Genomic DNA, 19,456 nt, shown 5'->3' on the forward strand with positions numbered 1-19,456 from the left:
ATTTTTTTTTTATTCCCATGCCAATTTGATAAGCAGCTTCTGTCAAAGATGTCCTGTTTGCCCCCAGGAGAAGCTGTAGGAGATTCCTTTCACAAATGTGTTTGCCAGAACATTACCTAGATAACAAGACCAATGGCAATTGAAATTACATGATGATTTTGACTTAACTCTCATCTCCTGCCTCTCTCAACATATGCCTGGGCAAGGATTTAAACATGAGGGTCGTTTTGACAATCTCATGCTCCGTGGGGAGCTAGTGCATTATTCCATTTGCTAAAATCTTTTAGGACTGAGAATTCCTACTGAAAAGTCTGTGTGTGTGTGTGTGTGTGTGTGTGTGTGTGTGTGTGTCACAATCCATAGGTAGAGTACTATGGTAAAGGGTAGCCAGAAAGGGAGAGAGATTAGGATACTGCTGATAGCTCTCAAAATTTCTGTGTAGTTTGGGTCAGAACTAAATAGTATGTGTGGTAGTTGGCTACTAGCTGAAGTTTCAGAATGTTTTCTTTGGGATTTTGGGAATGGCACATGTCTTCTGCTTGAATAGAAATAGCCTTAGTTCATTTTAAGTCAAAGAATCATTAAATAATAGATCTCCGGGGTCTGAGGCAGGGGCATTTGAATTCAATTAATTTAACTATTGTTGATGTTGGATTCACTCTTTAGCATCCCAAACAATTGGATATTCCCTCTCGAGAAAAAAAATTTCATCTTTCTAAGACTCTCAGAAAATAAGAGAATATTTTACATTGTGTCTGATTCAGCTGACTTGATGTTTCCATCAATTTATCCTAGATTTCCTTTCTGTAGTCATGAGAACACATCTTTGTCGTCTTGTATGAAAACAATGTAGTTACATAAGCTGTCAGATAGTTTATCAACATTTTTCAAGTGGCTTTTTGGTATGGAATGGGACAGGGTATGGAAACTTTGTGCAAACTCAAAGTTAATTCACCCATTACAGCATATGTAATATGTCTATAATAAATGAAGGATACTGATTAATTATAAAATTAGTCTCATTACTACAGCATAATTCTGTACACATGGAACAGATTCACAAGGGACGTGGAAACTTCACGTTTGATGGAACCATCATGAAAGACTCTGAATCAAAAACAACTATTTGTGAGCCATTGAAATTCAGAGAATTTCGAAGTTGAGTTTACTTATTTGGATTGTAGATTCCATAAGACCAGATTTACAATTGCCTTGCCCAAATTTGGAAGTAGCTAATTGCAACTGAATTGTATAAGCTGCTCCCTATTAACTATACATGTCCATTTTGAATGTCTTTATCTTTAAATCTCTGTGACAGGTTAGGTACCTTTCCTAAATAATTCCCTATGCAGAATTGTGTATTAAAAACAGCTTGTCAAATTGACTAAGAGGGAAACTTGATGTTGCCCGGTCCATCTCCCTACCTAGACACATTTTGACACAGGGTATTTGAGTGCTAATAATGACATTAGAAGATGTTGGAAAAAGATCTAATTCAGCATGCAGAAGTGACTTTGCTGTCATCTCCTATTTTCTGCACAATTGACAGCAGATACTTGGGGCTGAATTTTTATTTCAGGTCAAATTTCCAAGGCATGAGGCTGTCTGTTAGGAACAGATAAGACCAAAACCAATACGAGAGCACTTGTTGGAAGTGTCAGTGGTGCTGAGAATTTGAAAGGGATGCTTCAGTTTTCTGTTTAGGACATGACATAACAACATATGTTTTAGCAGGCAGAAAAACCAACCAGCAGCTCCCTGTCATTTTTCTATGGTTCCTACTGGGAAGATTTCAGAAGAAAAGTCAGATTTCTTTGGGAGAAGAGATGATTTTTTAAAAAAACGCATAGCCTCTTTTGTCATATTGTTTTCCCCTAGCCAATACTGCCTAGAATATTTCAAACAAATGTGACTAACCAGTATTATTTTAGCAGAAAGACCAATAAGCTCTAGTATATGACTTTTATAGCCAAAGAACAAATAGAGCTGTGTAACTATCTAATAAAAAAGTTGGAAATCAATAAAGTTGAGGGTTTATAAAATCATTCAGATGTGTTGACCCACTGAATTAAATGGGAAAACTCAGGTGTGTTTTAAAAGTTCCTTTGTAAATGTTCTGGGTTAGACCCTAGATAATTGATATTCTCCTGGCTGACAAGCATGGGTCCTGCTCCCTTCAGTTCGAATGTGCCAAGTTAGTGTTCACCCAATCAAGCTATAGTTAGCATCACCATTTTATTGCTAAGAGCAATTGCTGCCTGGATAATCTTTTGTCACTTTAGCTTTAAATTTGAACTACTTCCACAAAAGTCAAGGGTTTGTTGTATCAATGGAACAAAAGATTCAACATCAAAGTAAAAATTTTGAACATGTTCACAATCCTAAACTTGACAAAAGTCTCTTTTCTGAAGAGAATTCTTTGTACACAAAGGTATCCTGTATTTCTTAGACGCCCTCTGAACTAGAATGTAAGTGTATGTTTCTCTCCTCCTTTTCTGTGCCTGCTTTATTTTTATTTTATTAGTATTACTATTTAAACATTTCCTGTGGCATTTGAATTAAAATTTGTCATTTTACTTTTCTCTTCAAGGAGGAGTGATTTAAAACCCAGCCATGCACATAAAGATATTATTTGATGTATTACCTTCAAACATTCGTCATCATAGATGGTTCGTTCTTTGAAATAGAACCCTTGGGGAACCCTAAATTCCAAACCTGAAACTACCTTACAGCAGACCCGATTTGTAATTTGTAACAAAAGTGAACCCTCCTGGACTCATTAATCTCAGGAGACTCATGTCTCATATTGTTCTCATTTTCCAGCAGCCTGGCCTCCGGGTTGAGCACTTTACTTCTTTTTGCATTTCTTCTATGTAGCCGGATTTCTTTGCAATATTCTACATAAACAATAGGTTTTACATGATTGCCACAAGGTCTTTCTATGAATAGATCTCTTTCAAGAGTTTGTGAAATTGTCGTTGCTTTAGTCTATATTTATTCAACTTGCATAAGGTAAAACTATAAAGCTACGGGCCTTTTTTCTTTTAAACAGGCAGCACTTTTCCTACAATGAAGTATTGCCTTTTAAAAATAGTCTCTTTGGGAAGTCTTTGGGAAGCTATGTACCAATTCCAGCCATTCTGCCATTGCCCAGACTTTTCAGGAAACTTCTTTATTTGAATTGCCTTTTGTGCCAGGGTGCAATTTTTAAGAAAATATTTCATTATTGTTTAAATTATCAACTCATTAATTGTCACTTACCATTGTTTGCCAATAACACTATTATCCTCTTCTATTAATTATCTGGTTATTAAGAATTGACTGCCAAATGACTATTCATTCCTAAACAATAAAACCTGCCATCAAAGGAAGAATGTAATCTTTTGCATAGTTAAAAGACTGAGTCCTCATCTCCAGGTGCAGTTCTGAGAAAGAACATCCCAAATGATTTTTATCTGTGAGACCACCAGAGTAGGTGAATTGCCTCCGATGGGCCTTTGTAGACCTAAAACTGTGTAAATTATTTAGATAAGCTTTTTTTTTTTATTCATTTAACAACATGACTTGTATTTTATGCAAAATACAGTATTTTTTCCCTTGGCTAATAATTTTTATTTCACTTTCCAGTGAGCACTCAGAGATATCAGGGGATTACAAGTTACCTAGTTTTCTCAGTTTCATTGCAGTTGTTTTCCATAAACCAGCTGCTCCCCAGTAGGTCCAGATGAACACACACACACACACACACACACACACACACACACACGTTTTCAAAAACATTCTATTTATCAAGAAACCCTTTACTGCCTTTTAAGCCAATTTCTGCATATTCGTGTAGCTGACATCTGTGTCTTCCAGTTTCCATGATCCTTTCCTCTTGTGGGAGGCCTTCTCTACATATAGGGAAAGAAAGCAGCAATCATCCAGGAAATGTTTATCATTGGAGTATCCCTGTGTTCTAGGAGCTTAACATAAGCATTTGAATGATGATTCTTTATCTATCTTTTAAGGCATTCTATGAACCCTTTAATGAAATGATAAAGACAGAACAGGCAACTCTTTTGGGAGAAAAGCAAGATGGAACAGCCTTTATTGTGTGAGGTAATGGCTTACAAAGCATTCTCCAACTAGTTAACTGACTATTCTAACTAATGCATAAAGTATAACATGACCTCTCTACATTTTTTTTCTTCAGGGCCTGTTGAGAGAGGAGGGTCAAATTAGTTATTCATTCTCATATGACTGTTCCCCACTAGGTACAAAGAGGAGAAAACAGCATATAGGTGACTTATAGGCATTGTCGAGTCATCTGCTAACTAAAACTCTGAAAATCTCTGGCTGTCTTAAACACTGCTGAGCCAGGGATTAAGTCAGGAGGGATTTCTTTGTATCTCAGATTCAATACTTGTAAACACAGAAGGGATGAGCCTAGTGAGAGAAGAAGTGTAGCTGTGTAGAGAGAGGTCAAATATCCCTGGAAGAATTCCTTCTGTGCTGCACACTGTCGTTGCAACTAAGAAATTTCTTTGTTTTGAGTAGAATACCAGATACTTTTACCCTACTATTAAATCTCTGAGAAAAACAGATTTAGTTCAAGAAACTCTATTGTCCACAGAGACTATAAAAGCGTAAATCTTAAACAACTGATGCCATTTGTGATTTTTAACCAGCTAGAGTGGTTTTTTTCAAAAGTTAATATTTATCTTGCCATAATATTTACCTTCACATGGTAAGTGCTGCTATTTTCCCATGACTGCAATGAAGAATTCTGGTAAGATAAACTCACCTCTATAAGATAAATGTCAGATGTTTAATGAAAATCACTGCATGAGCATCTCAGGTTTACTTTGAATTTTCTGAGGGTCTGGCCCTCCAGTAAAATTTAACTCACAAAATTTTCCAAATATAAGTCCCTGTGTTCAAATCAGGGGATTACAAGAAATGAATTTTGAGAGAGCACACACCTTAGAGAAGAGATGGTTGGTCTAGGGATGCAGAGAGGTGAATTCTCTATGCCTTTTTGACACTTAATGGTTGAGAGATTCTCTTGGCCTCAGTTTGATCTGTAAAATGAGCAGAGTTAACTAGGTAGTCTCCAAGATTCTATCCCCTTGTATGATTCTATAATTCTGTGTTAATAGATGACCAGGCCGAAGTCCATTGTTTATCATAAATGTCATACTCCAGTATTTCAGAAATAAGACATTGGATATAACTTCAAAGACAAAAGACATCTGAGGTATATCATTTACTGGCAGGAAATAAAATATTTGAGAGAATCATATATGTGTGTGTATATATATGTGTGTGTATGTGTGTATGTATATAAACACTGAGTTAGAGCTTACTCTTACTTAAACTTAGGTATTTTCCTAGAAGAAGCTGAAAAGGGATGGGATGCTTGGTTGAGGTGTGACAATTTGGGTTATAATTACAGATACTTTGTTCTATTTTCCATAAGGAGCTCTGATAGACCTCTCTTGGCTCTCTTTGATGAGATATTGTAGAGTTGAAATTCTAGAGTAGAGTGAAGATCACCCTCACTTCAAAGACAAACACCCCATTTTTATCTGTTTAATGTATTGTGCTTCCTTATTGTCTCAGTCTATTCAGGCTACTATAACAAAGTATCTTAGACTGGGTGGCTTAAACAACAGAACTTTATTTCTCACAGTTCTGGAGGCTGGGCAGTCCAAGATTAAGGCAGCAGCAGATTTAGTGTGTGGTAAGGGTTCCCCTTCTGCTGCATAGATGTCAACTTCTTGCTACATCCTCACCTGGCAAAAGGAATGAACAAGCTCCCTGGGGCATCTTTTATAGGCACAGTAAGCACATTCGTGGGGACACCTGACCTTATGACTTAATCACTTCCCTAAATAACTCACCTCTTAATACTATTACATTGGGGTTAGGTTTTTCATATATGAATTTAGGAGTGGGGGTGGACACAAGTATTTAGAACACAGTTTTTTTCAAATCTAATTTTAAGGTAAGAGTCTACTTCTCTAGAGAGTTTTGACATCAGCAAGATGGCAAAACAGGACTTTCTGGAGCTCCTCTCCTGTAGAAACATTAATTTGAATAACCATTCATGCATGAAAATATCTTCACAATAACTAAAAAAACCAAGTGACAAATTATAGCACCTGGCTACAGCACAGAGATAAAAACAGATGCATTGAAAAGGGTAGAGAAGATAGTTTTACATTGCGTGTGTCATCTTTACCTCAACTCCAGGCAGAACAGCACAGAGATACACTCTGCTTAGGGGAAGGACAAAAAACAGGAGTGCCGAACATTACCTTAGACGACAACACTGGACCCGTGCCAGTAAAACTCAGCACTGGGCAGACCTTCTCACCGGACTATAGGCCAGTACCTGCAGACTGAGCCTCCAGGCCCACCCCAGCACTAGGTTAGATCTTACAGCCCTAAACTCTATGCCTGCTTGGCAGACTTTCTGCTGCAGCATTTTACGCTGATTCCAGAGGTCCTAGGCTCCAGACGGGCCCTAATGCCAGGCCAATCCCGTATGTTTAGTCAATAGGCCTGGCTTAGGCTCTGGACCTATGCCAGCACCAGGCCAACCCCTGCAGCCCTGGTCATGAGCAAGTCCTGTGGCCCAGGCTGCAGATCTGGGTTAGGTCTTAGACCAGTCCAGAGTCAGGTGGGCCCTCTTAGTCTCAGGCTTCAGGACTGCTCCAGTGCCAGGTTGGCAAACCTGGCTTCAGTCACCAGGCCAGCACACATGAACAAGATCCAGACCTTCTCAGTGCCAAGCTATTCCTGCCACTCTGCCCTCCAGATCAGCCTCTACAGCCCCATCCTCCAGCAGACCTAGAGTCCAGTCTTGCTCCAGCAAACCCAGAGTCCATGCCTTCCCAGTAGACCCCATCACTGTGCCAGCCCCCACAGACCCAGGCCCCAGGACCACCCCTGAAGCTCTAGGCCAACACCCACATATCCAGACTTCATGCTAGTCCCTGCAGACCCAGAGTCTAGTTCCTATTGCTCCAGTCACCAGGACAGGCCAGCAACTGTGATCCAAGGCACTAGACCAGCCTTCTTCTGTATGCAGGCTTCATGCCTGCCCTAGGCTCCAGGATAGTCCCAGTGGCCCCAGGATTCAGTGGTCCCAGGGTCCAGAACCAACTCAGTAGATCCCAGTGTTAGGCTAGCCTTTATGGACAGAGGCCCCAGGCCCACCCAGTGGACCCAGGTGCCAGGTCCATCCCAGTGCTAGGTCAGCTCTTATGGACTCAGGCTTCAGATTGGCTCCACAAATACAGTCTCCAGGCACCCCCCCCCTTTTTTTTTTTGACAGAACCTCACTCTGTGGCATAGGCTAGACGTGCAGTGGCATATCTCAGCTCACTGCAGCCTCCGCCTTCTGGGTTCAAGGGATTCTTGTGTCTTAGCCACCCAGGTAGCTGGAATTACAGGCACATGCCACCACACCCAGCTAATTTTTGAATTTTCAGTAAAAATAGGGTTTCACCATGTTGGCTAGGCTGATCTCAAACTCCTGGCCTCAAATGATTTGCCTTCCTCTGCCTCCCAAAGTGTTGCAATTACAGGCTTCTGCCACTGCACCTGGCTTCTACTCTTATAAACCCAGGCTCTAGACCCACCTCTGTGGACCCAATCAACAGGTCCATCCGAGTGGATCAAGGCTCCAGGTCCAATACTGCAAACCTAGGTGCCAGGCCTACCTACCTGCTCACCCAGACACCAAGTCAGCCTACTCAAGGACTCCAGCAGCAAGCTTGCCTATAGATTACATCAGTCAGACTGCCTAGAATTTTTAGACAAGCTTACTGGTAAAGGACTTTACCAGTAAAACAAACAAAGCCAGTCTACGAAGACTTGAATGCATCCCCACTTCTTTAAATGTGCAAACACTAACATCTGGTCACAAGGATCAGGAACAGTCACGGAAACATGATACCACCAAAGGAACAATGTAAAGCACCAGTAACAGATCCTAAAGAAATGGAGATTTGTGAATTGCCTGACAAAAAAAAAATTAAACTAATTGTCTTAAGGAAGCTCAGTTAACTTCCAGAAAATGCAGAGAAACAATTTGGCAAAATCAGGTAATGAATAAACATCTAAAATTAGAAATTTAACTTAGAAGTCATAAAAAATTGAGCAAAAATTCTAGAGCAGAAAAATACAATGAATGAAATTAAAAATACAATAGAGTGTCAACAGAATTGATCAAACAGAAGAAAATCTGTAAATTTGAAGACAGGCTGTTTGAAAGTCCACAGTCAGTGGAGGAAAGACAAAGAATAAAGAGAGCTTTCAGGACATATGAGACAGCATCAAAAGAGCAAATATTTTAATTATAGGTGTACAAGGAAAAGAAGATAAAGATAAAAAACTGGAAGACTTATTTAAAGAAAAAGTAGCAGAAAAATTTTCAAATCTGGGGAATAATATAAATATCCAGGTAGAGGAAGTTCTAAGGTCTCTAATTGGATTCAATCCAAATGAGACTACACAAAGATATACTATAATCAAATTGTCAAAAATATAAAAAAAAAAAAAAGCAATAATCCTGAAAGTATAGGTTGGTGCAAAGTACAAGTTTGACAGTAATGGCAAAACCCACAGTTACTTTTGCACCAAACTAATAGTAAGAGAAAAGAAGTATATCACATATAAGGGAGTTCCAAAAAGGCTAGTAGTGGTCTTCTCAGTACAAACCTTATAGGCAAGGAGAGAGTGGGATGATATATTCAAAGTAGTGAAGAAAAAATACTGCCAAGCAAGAATAATGTATCTAGCAAAACTGTCCTTCAGAAATGAAGAAGTGATAAAAAGTTTTCCAGACAAACAAAAGCTGAAGGAGTTTATCACAGCCAAATTTGTCTTACAAAAAAATGCCAGAAGTATTTCTTCAAGCTGAAAGAAAAAAATGCTAATTAGTAGCACAAAAACATGAAAGTATAAAACTTATTGGTAAAAGCAAGAACATAGCCTATAAAACTCATTGATAAAAGTAAGTACACAGTCAAATTCAGCATAATCTAATACTGTAGAGGTAGTCTATAGATTACTTATATTTTCTGCACAAATGTTAAATAACAAAACTATTAAAAACAATAACACCTATATTAATTTGTTAATGGATACACACTATAAAAAGATGCAAATTGTGACATTGAAAAGAGAATGCAAGAGTAGATGTGGAGTAAAAACGTTTTTTACTTGCTTAAATTAAGTTTTTGTCAGATAATAATAGTGTGTATCTTTTATGTAAGCCTTATGCAAACCTCAAAGCAAAAGTCTATAGTGGATACACAAAAGACAAATAGTAAGAACTAGAGAATAACACTTTATAAATCACCTATCACAAAGGAAGACATAAGAGAGGAAGAAAGGAATAAAGGAGCTACAAAAATAAAAATAAACAGAAAACCAGAAAATAATTCACAAAATGGCAGTAGTAAGTCCTAAGCTATTAATAATTTATTTGACTGTAAATGGATTAAATTCTCAAATCAAAAGCGTTAGAGGGGCTGAAGGAATTAAAAAAAGGAGACTCAACTATATGCTGTCTACAAGAGACTCATTTCACCTTTAAGAATATACACACATGGAAAGTAAAGAGATATAAATGGATAATCCACAGAAATGGGAACCAAAAGAGAGGAGAGTACTAAGTATATCAGACAAAATTGACTTTAAATCAAAAGCTGTAAGACAAAGAAGGTCATGATATCATGACAAAGGGCTCAATTCATCAAGAGGATATAACAATTGTAAATAAATTTTCAGCCAATATTGGAGCACCTAAATATATGAAGAAAACATTAATAGATTTGGAAAGAGACATAGACTGGAATACAGTATCCATATCTTGGCTATTGTGAATGAACATGAGAGTGCAGATATCTTTTCTGCATACTGATTTCAATTATTTTGTATATAATACCCAGAAGTAAGATTGCTGGATCATATGTCAATTCTATTTTTAGTTATCTGAGGAACTTCTGCATTGTTTTCCTTGATGCTTGTACTAATTTACATTCCCACCGACAATGCACAACAGTTGTTTCCTTTTCTTCATACCCTTGCTAATACTTATCTTTCATCTTTTGGATAGTAGTCATTCTAATAGGTGTGATGTAATATCTCATTGTGGTTTTAATATACATTACTCTGATGCTTAGCAATGATGAGCACTTTTTCGTATATCTGTTGACCATTTGTATGTCTTCTTTTGAGAAATAACTATTCAAGTTCTCTAACCATTATTTCTTTGGATTCTTTGTTTTATTTGTTATTGAGTTGTTTGAGTCTCTTAAATATTTTGGATATTAACCCCTTATCAGATATATGGTTTGCAAATATTTTCTTCCAATACATGGATTGTCTCTTCATTCTAATAGTTTTTTTTCTTTTTTTTTATTTTTTCTTTTTGCTGTGCAGAAGCCTTTTAGTTTGATGCAATTCCATATGTTTATTTTTTACATTTGTTGACTATGCTTTTGAGGTCGTATTAAAAAAAATCTTTGCCCAGAACAATGTTTTGGAGTATTTCTCCTATGTTTTCTTCTAATAAGTTTTACAGTTTTAGGTCTTATATTTACATATTTAATTCACTTTTTTAAAGTTAATTTTTGCATATGGTATGAGAAAAGGGTCAAATTTTATTCTTCGGCAGGAATCTCCTGTTTTTCCAAAAAGTTTATTGGAGAGTCTGTCCTTTCCCCATTGTGTGTTCTTGGCACCTTTGTTGAAAATCAATTGACTGTAAATGTATAGATTTATTTCTGGGCTCTCTCTTCTATTCTGTTGGTCAATATATCTGTTTTTCTGTTTACCATGCTATTTTATTTACTATGGCTTTGCAGTATATTTTTTTATGTCAGGTAGTATAATGCTTCCAGTTTTGCTCTTTTTTAAAAAAATCAAGATTGCTTTGGTTGTTCAGGGTTTTTTGTGGTTCTATACAAATTTTAGGATTTTTTTTCTACTTATGTAAAAATGCCATTGGAATTTTGATAAGAATTGCATTGAATCTGTAGATCACTTTCTTTAGCTCAAACATTTAAAAAAATATTACTTCTTCAAATCAACAAACACAAAATACCTTTACATTTAACTATGTGTTCTACTCTTTGTTTCATCAGTGTTTTATATTTTTCAGTCTGCAGATCCTTCAGGTTGGCAATTAAGATTAAATGAGGTCATAAGGATGGTGCCCTGATCCAATAAGATAAGTGCCCTTGTAAAAATAAAAATAGGCCCTGAAATACACAGTGGAAAGTTCATTCTCTCCGTGTGTGTGTGTGTGTGTGTGTGTGTGTGTGTGTGTGTGTGTGTGTGCATTCACTGAGGAAAGTCTATGTGAGAATGTAGTAAGAAAGTGGCTCTATGCAAGCCAGGAAGAGCACCCTCACCAGAAACAGAATTGACCAGAACCTTGATCTTGGAGTTCCATCCTCCAGAAGTGTAAAAAAAACCAAAAAAAACAAAAAACAAAAAACCAATTTCTTTTGTGTAAGCCACCAGTCTATAGTGTTTTGTTATGATAGCCCTGGCAGACTAAGTTAAGAACACAAATACATTTCACATGAGGGAAATAGGTTTATCTTGAAATAACTTTTTAGACATATGTTTTCTCTATGGTAACTAGTTTTAATTTGCATTACTCTGATGCTTAGCAATGATGAGCATTTTTTCATATATCAGTTGGCCATTTGTGCATCTTCTTTTGAGAAATGTCTATTTCAAGAAGAACTTAAATAAAAACAAAATGCAGTGTATAACTAATTATTAGCAACCACTGTGTATGTGCATATAGTATTTATATGCTGTTGTACCCAGGACTGAGTTGGTAGGAGATGGGGCTAGGAATATGAACTCTGTAGATGTGAATAGTTATAAAAAAATATGATGTTATCTGTCCTGTGCAAATTAGCTTACCTACAAACTTAAACTCTGAAGAGCAGTATTATCCACACCAGCACATTGTGGAAATGCAAAAAAAAAAAAAAAAAAAAAAAAAAAAAAAAAAAAAAAAAAATCAGCAATAACAAAATTGGTGAGAGGTAGGTGGCAAAATCTTATTATCATTTTATAGAGGAGACAAAATGTGCAGCAGAAAGGTCAAATATCTTGTTCAAAGTGACACAGAATAGCAGAGTTGAGCCTCAGAATTATTAACTTCTGTTTTCTAATCTAGTGGACTTGAGGTTATAGAATCCAACTAGGAAGGTCAAGGTATCAGTTTTGTCATGAGACAGTTATGCTACATGGGTCGCTTCTGTTCTTTTGTCCCCTCACCTGGGAACCACTTGATGACTTTAGCCTCAGCAGTTTTCCCCATTCTGGGAAACCTGAATCTGAAACTAGACACTACATTAAACGTTATTACGTCTGACTGACTGAATTTCAGATCTCCTGAACTCTAGGCTATTCAATATTTTTATTTAATTAGAATTTATTCGTGTTCAATCTGTGTTTTCTTTGTTGGATAATGACCTTGTGATCTCTTCAGAAGAGTATAGGGGCTTCCAGTGGGGGACACCTGGAAACCTGTTCCAAGTCTAAATATTGGTAGTTTGCAGAGCCACTGAAGGGTATGTTGGGCATGATTGGTTTCCCACACTCTGCACTGAGCCCACAGCTTTTGAGATATTGTGCAAATGTCTAGATCATTTGAAGAAGTGAATTGATAAAAAGGTGAACTGATGCCTCCTGAAAATGCTATCGTAATAATTAAGCGGCTGTCTTTTTCCTTTTTTTTTTTTTTTTGGTCTCTCCAACGTTTAGGCACTATTGGCCATGCCTTCCTTCACATTCTCTCTTTCATTGGTTCAGGGATCACACATTTACTTCTGCAATAGCCACTTATTCTTTATGCACTTCTGTCTGCTACCCACCATATGTGAAGAAATTTTTGAATTCAGGGCTTTATGAAAATTACAAAATGATGTTGAGAACAACAAAACTCATATCCTCAGATCAGAACTTCATGCCATTTTTTTGCTGTCAAGTTAAATTAGGCATAAATTATACAACTAAATGAAAGGGGTTTGCAGTGGCATTCTGGTTTCAACTTTCAGTTCTTCCTCACTGGAAATGTGATAAGAAAATTTATCCTTTTTGACTTAGTTAATAAGTGATATTTGTTCTGGTCCAGTTTGTGATTATTATTTTTCTATATTTTGATAATTCTTTTTGTTTGTACTTTTCTATATTGAGTTTTGTTGCCTCTTTGTTTCAATGATTTTATTACTATTTCCAGGTTATTCTCTAATTCTAAGTTAGGTGATCATAAAAAGTTAGAGAACTAAATCTATCTCGGTTGTTTTCCCATATGAATTCTCTGACACTACTTGCGTGTCCCACAATTTTATTTAATTCTGACACTAATAACCTAGGGTTAGAACAGATAGCACCGGTTGAGGGATTCAGTAACAGGAGACTTCCCCAACTTTAGATGTCAACTTTCCCAGGTATCCTCAAGGCACCTGAACCTTTTCTCAGTTTACTCTAAATTTACGATCCCCTCTTAGGTTTGATAATTCACTAGAATGACTCACAAAACTCAGGAAAGTACTATACTTATCACTTCAATATTATTACAAAGGTTACAACTCGGGAACAGCCAAATGGAAGAGATTTATAGGGCAAGGTATATTGTTGGGGTCGGGCCTAGAGATTCCATGTTTATAGTTCAGGATCTCTGAAACCCTAGTCAGTTGACCTCTAATCAATTGATATTATGGCCTTTTTAAAAATTATTTATTTATTTATTTATTTTATTTATTTATTTTTTTCAGAGGGAGTCTCGCTCTGTCGCCCAGGCTGGAGTACAGTGGCCGGATCTCAGCTCACTGCAGGCTCTGCCTCCCGGGTTCACGCCATTCTCCTGCCTCAGCCTCCCGAGTAGGTGGGACCACAGTCGCCCGCCACCGCGCCCGGCTAATATTTTGCATTTTTAGTAGAGACGGGGTTTCACCGTGTTAGCCAGGACGGTCACAATCTACTGACCCCGTGATCCACCCGCCTCGGCCTCCCAAAGTGCTGGAATTACAGGCGTGAGCCACCGCGCCCGGCTGATATTATGGCTTTTTAAAGGAAAACTTGTTAAGAGAGTATTGTAGTAATCCAGGTAAGAGATGATGGTGATGCACACTGGGGTGAAAGAAGTGAAGGTGAAGAAGAGTGGTTATATTCAGGGAAGATCCAAAGCATTTCCAGACATTGAGTATGAGGGAAAAAGCAGAATCAAGAGTGACTTCAAAGTTGTGGGCTGAGAGGTTAGAAAGATGGAGTTGCCATCAACTACAGTATGAAAAGCTGCGATTGCGCAGTTTGGGGTGGGTCGGAGGGAGCGTTCGTGTGGAGGAAGATCAGAGCTCAGTTTTCAATATATTGAATCTGAGAAATTAATAACATCCAAGTCAAGTAGATACTTACACCAGTCTGGAAATAAAGGGGAGAGATGTCTGGGCTGTAGACATACTTTTGAAACTTGATGGCAAGTTAATGTCACTTAAAACTGGGACACTGAATTAAATCACTGTATTTTTAAATATGCAAAAAGAATAGAAGTCCAGGGATTTATCCCTGTGGCAGTCCAACATTGAGAGGTCAAGAAGTAAAGGAAATGCATAGGAGTCTGAAAAGCAGTGACTAGTAGAGTAGGAGGAAAACCAAGGAAACTTTGATTTCCTTTGAAGTCAGGTGAAGAGAAATGTGTTGTGGCAAGAGTGATCATCTCTTTTAAATGTTGCTTAATAGGTCCAATAAATGAGGACCAGAATTAACCACGTGATGTAAGAATGTAGATGTCATTGGTGACAATTATAAAAGCATGTATGGTGGAGTGGTGGGTGATTGGAGTGACTTTAAAAAAGGATGGAGAAAGAAAATTTAGAGACAAGTATTTACAGTTTTGCGAAAGAATTTTGTTTGCAGAGCAGTAGTTAATGAAAGGAGTAAAGTAATATATGTCAGTTTGCTTATTTTTAAGATGGGAGAGAGAATGGGACATGAGTAGTGGAAGAAATAGGATAATATAGAAGATCATGGGGAGGATTCCTACAGCATTGTCTTTGACTAGGTGAGAATGGATGGAATGTCATATATGTGTGAAAGTGTTAGCTTCAGCCAGGGGCATAGATGTTCATCAAAGTGGGAAGGCAAATTCTGGTCAGTAGAAACAAATAATGGGAATCTCCTGAACTTCTCTTATGATTGCTTTAATTTTTTAGTGAAGTAAGAGACAAGAGTCTTCAGTTGAGAATAAAGATAGTGGAGGAGACACTGGGTGTATTAGTCAGGGTTCTCTAAAGGGACAGAACTAATAGGATAGACAAATATATGAAGGGGGAGTTTACTAGGATAATTGACTCATACAATGAGAAAGTGAAATCCCACGATAGGCTGTCTGCAAGCTGAGGAGCTGGGAAGCCAGTCTGAGTCCCAAAAACTCAAAAGTAGGGAAGCCAAGAGTGCATCCTTCAGTCTGTGGCCAAAGGCCCAAGAGCCCCTGCAAATCGCTGGTGTAAGTCCCAGAGTCCAAAAACTGAAGAGTTTGGAGTCTGATGTTCAAGGGCAGGAAGCATCCAGCATGGGAGAAAGATGCAGGCCAGAAAACTTAGCCAGTCTAATCCTTCCATGTTCCTCTGCCTGCTTGTATCCTAGCCATGCTGACAGCTGATTAGATGGTATCCGCCCAAATTGAGGGTGGGTCTGCCTCTCCCAGTCTGCTGACTCAAGTATTAATCTTTTTTTTTGCAATACTCTCACAGACACACCCAGGAACAACACTTTGCAACCTTTAATTCAGTAAAGTTCACACCTAATATTAACCATCACACTTGGGTTTCCATAAAAAAAGAGAAAGTATGAAGTAGTCATCTTAAGGAGTGGATGAATAAATGAACTAGGAATATATGATACAATTGGGGTGTGTAAATTTATAATAATGATGTGATATGATACACAGCATAACATATAATATAAGGTAAAATATATATTATGATTTTCTGGCAGCATTAAGTTAAGGATCCACTTGGATTTAATGAACCATTGGTGAGATTCATCACAGTGGCTGTGGATTTTGTTCCAGCTACATTCAACTGCATCAGTACAGAAGTGGAATAGAGAGAGAATTGACTTTAACCAGGATTGTGGTTTTGTTAGGGGAATACAGTGAAGCAAATGAGAAGGAGAGTAGTCTAGGGGATTTACAAAGGACCAGGAAATTTGAAGTGAGTAAGAAGCAAAGTGATGACATTAGAGGTGATAGTAATTGAAAGCTGTCAGATCATCATAATAAGAGCTAATTTTGGGGTTGGGATCTAAAGGAATGAACTAGAGAGACTGGATATGGTCAGAAGAGTATGGACCATAAAACTGTAATTACAGAGATTTTTTATTACTGGTGATGATAGGGTCTTAGGAGTGACCATAGAGAGAGTTAGGGAGGAATATAAGAAGGATGAGATCAATGGAAGACAGAAGTCCAAAGCTCTGAAAGATCAAGTTATTAGAGAGGTCATTTACATAATCACCGAAAATAAAGGCAGAATAAGTACTGGGGTGAGTGAGTGTGAGCCAGGCACTAAAACTGCTTAGAATCGAGGAGAAATGACCCAGTTGTGGGGCTGAAGGGGAGGTCATTAGATGACAGCAATAATGATGAGTAGGGTGAGACAGTTTGCTAAGATTAAGAGCTGAAAATTTTTTCTTTACAGAAGAGAGAAGGAGAATTATCTGAAAGCAGGAAAAAAAAAAAAAAAAAAAAAAAAAAAAGCACGGGGATGACTTACCCATGCATTGACCCAGTAGAACCAGAGTTGTGGGAAAATAACACTGGCACTATTTGAGAGGGCCACGGGGGAAGCAATGTCCCCCAGGGAAGAACCAAATTCTAGTTAGAGCAAGAACATGAAGAGAATGATCAGAGAACAAGTTCTGATTACTAATTGGTCTTCCTAGTGCCCTTTCTTATAGTACCCAAGTGAAAAGGCCAGCAAAATCTAGACATTTACGAGGCTATCATCCAAAACATTGGATATTTCATCTGCTATTTTGTTTGTATCCATAATACGAGATGCAAAAGAATATTTATCCTTGGGACATTTTCTTCTTTCACATTCTGGCTGAAATGGGCCATGGAAATGCTGTTTATTTAGCTAAGATTTTGACTGTGCAAATGATCTTTAACTACTTAATTGGCTTCAATAGATCAAAAGCAGTAAAAGCAATCTGCATACTGGGCTGTGACTTTATAGACTTGTATATTTGGAAGGTGTTGGTAGGGTAGAAAACTAAGGCTTGTAGATTCCTTATTTTACCAAGGCCAGAAATAGAAATTGTGAAGGAGTAACAATCTTGTAAACTTAGAAACTTCCTGAGCTGTTGAAAATAGTTTACAAACATACAAAGCAAATGGAAAGACTAGCCTTGTAAATTGTGGGTATTTGTTTATTTTTGTTAATTTCCTTTATGACATTAAATGGCTTTCATTTTGCTAGCCAGTATTTAAAATTTTAGCTTTCTTCCAATTGATATGCCATGGGCAATAAATTATGCACAGTCCTGCTAAAAACAAACTAGATTTTTAAAAAAGCAATAATTACCAAAGACCAGAATTACAGTCAACATTTAAATGGATAATATTAGCCTACAATTATTTGCCTGCCTCTTTTACTACTAAAATTGCAATCGGTATTTACAAACTGCAAAACTTGCCCTGAATTGTTGGCTCCAGTGCACCAAGAACTTTGAGAAAAGAACCATACTAGAATAAGCCATACTACTCTCCTACCTTTTCCCATTCCCTGTGGTCCAGGCTTCTGATTGCTCTGTGCATGATTTCTCTCATCCTACCTCAATGTGAACATGCCAGTCTTTCATCTTTCCTCTCATTGGAATATGCCTAACTGCAGTTTGCTAATTCAACACCATGATAATTTTCTCCCACCTCTTTCTTCCTATTTTCATTCTTAATTTTGTTGGGAAGTCCTAAGTAAGGAGTGTGAAAATAAAATTGGGGTGAATTATAATGTGAAAATTGCCTTTGGATACTGGATAGCACTGGCAATTTTGCATTCTGCTCATTTTTGTGAGCTTTGTGGCAGATAACACCTCTAAAATCCTGCACTTACTCATCTAAAATAGGACCTGCTGGTTGTGGTCTGCACATCCTCCTGTTTCAGGGTACTTTTACAGTTGTAATTAGCCTACAGTTGAGTAGTTTAAAATGAGGTTCTTGGCCTTTTAGCTATTTGCTAGATAAATGTATATATCTTTTTTGCTCATCTTTCTCTATCAGGTATAAATACATACAGGAATACATGGTATTCTTGATACCAAAGAGTTGAGAGGACTTGTATCAATTTGGAAATGTTTATAGTGAAATACTGTGATGACAGTAGCCCACAAAAAAAATATGAGACCCCATAAAAAGAATTACACATTTTCTCATTTTCTCTTTCTTGCATTGGCAAGGGAATTGAGGAAGCTTTATATTTACAGGGGGATATCTTTGCCTTTATGAACCCCAGAAAAAGATTTCTTTTCTAAGCTAAGCATGAAATATTATAGCATTTGCCCTCATGTTTCCAGTGGGAATTGTGAAGTTGTAAAGAATTTTGGAAGTATTTTAATCTCCATGAAACAAACAATCCTGTGTGTCTTCATTACATTATCCTAACTTCACATGAAAACTCCAATAACTAATATAGGAGTTATGGTGACGTATTACAGGATAATCAAAATTATAGTTGTCCTGAGATTGAATAACAATAACTACACACTAAAACTACATTTGAAGTCAGCAACAAAAGCTCACTTCAGAACAAGCCTAACATGGAAACTCTAAATATAAAATCATGAACTACCTAACCTCTAGCAGGGTGTGAAACCCAACTTGGGAGACCTTTTGATGGAAAACTTCAAATAAATAGAATGCTCAGAGAACAAGAATATTCCAATCAATGAGGCAGTCTTCACTATCATTTCAAACATACCATACAATAGTGACCTTTTTTCCTTGAATTCAGTGTCCATAATAGAATCGTGGTAATTAACTGTGGTCAAGGTCTCAAGGTCATCGTTTTAAACATCACTCTTCACTGGAGATACCGTAGATGTATAGTTTTTTCATCCTTTCAAAGAATACTCACATTTTCTATTTAATTTGATTGCCAATGAGTTTAGGACAGCTCTGTATAGCCCAATAGTATATATAAACACTGCAGAAAATTGTACTGTGTCTCCATTCCTAGCTCACCCTCTTCCATTATTTTTAAAGAGATCATTGCTATCTACTTATTTTCTCAATATCTACATCAAGTACCTGAGCAATGAAATTTCTATTTACAATTAATCCAGGTTTTCATGTACATTTCTATAATGACTTTCCTTTAGATAAAAAGAGCAGATTTAATTTTAGATGGAAACTCAAAGGGAAGATGAA

The sequence above is a fragment of the Macaca thibetana genome, chromosome 1 (assembly GCF_024542745.1).
Source record: "Macaca thibetana thibetana isolate TM-01 chromosome 1, ASM2454274v1, whole genome shotgun sequence".
In the NCBI taxonomy this organism is placed as follows: domain Eukaryota; kingdom Metazoa; phylum Chordata; class Mammalia; order Primates; family Cercopithecidae; genus Macaca; species Macaca thibetana.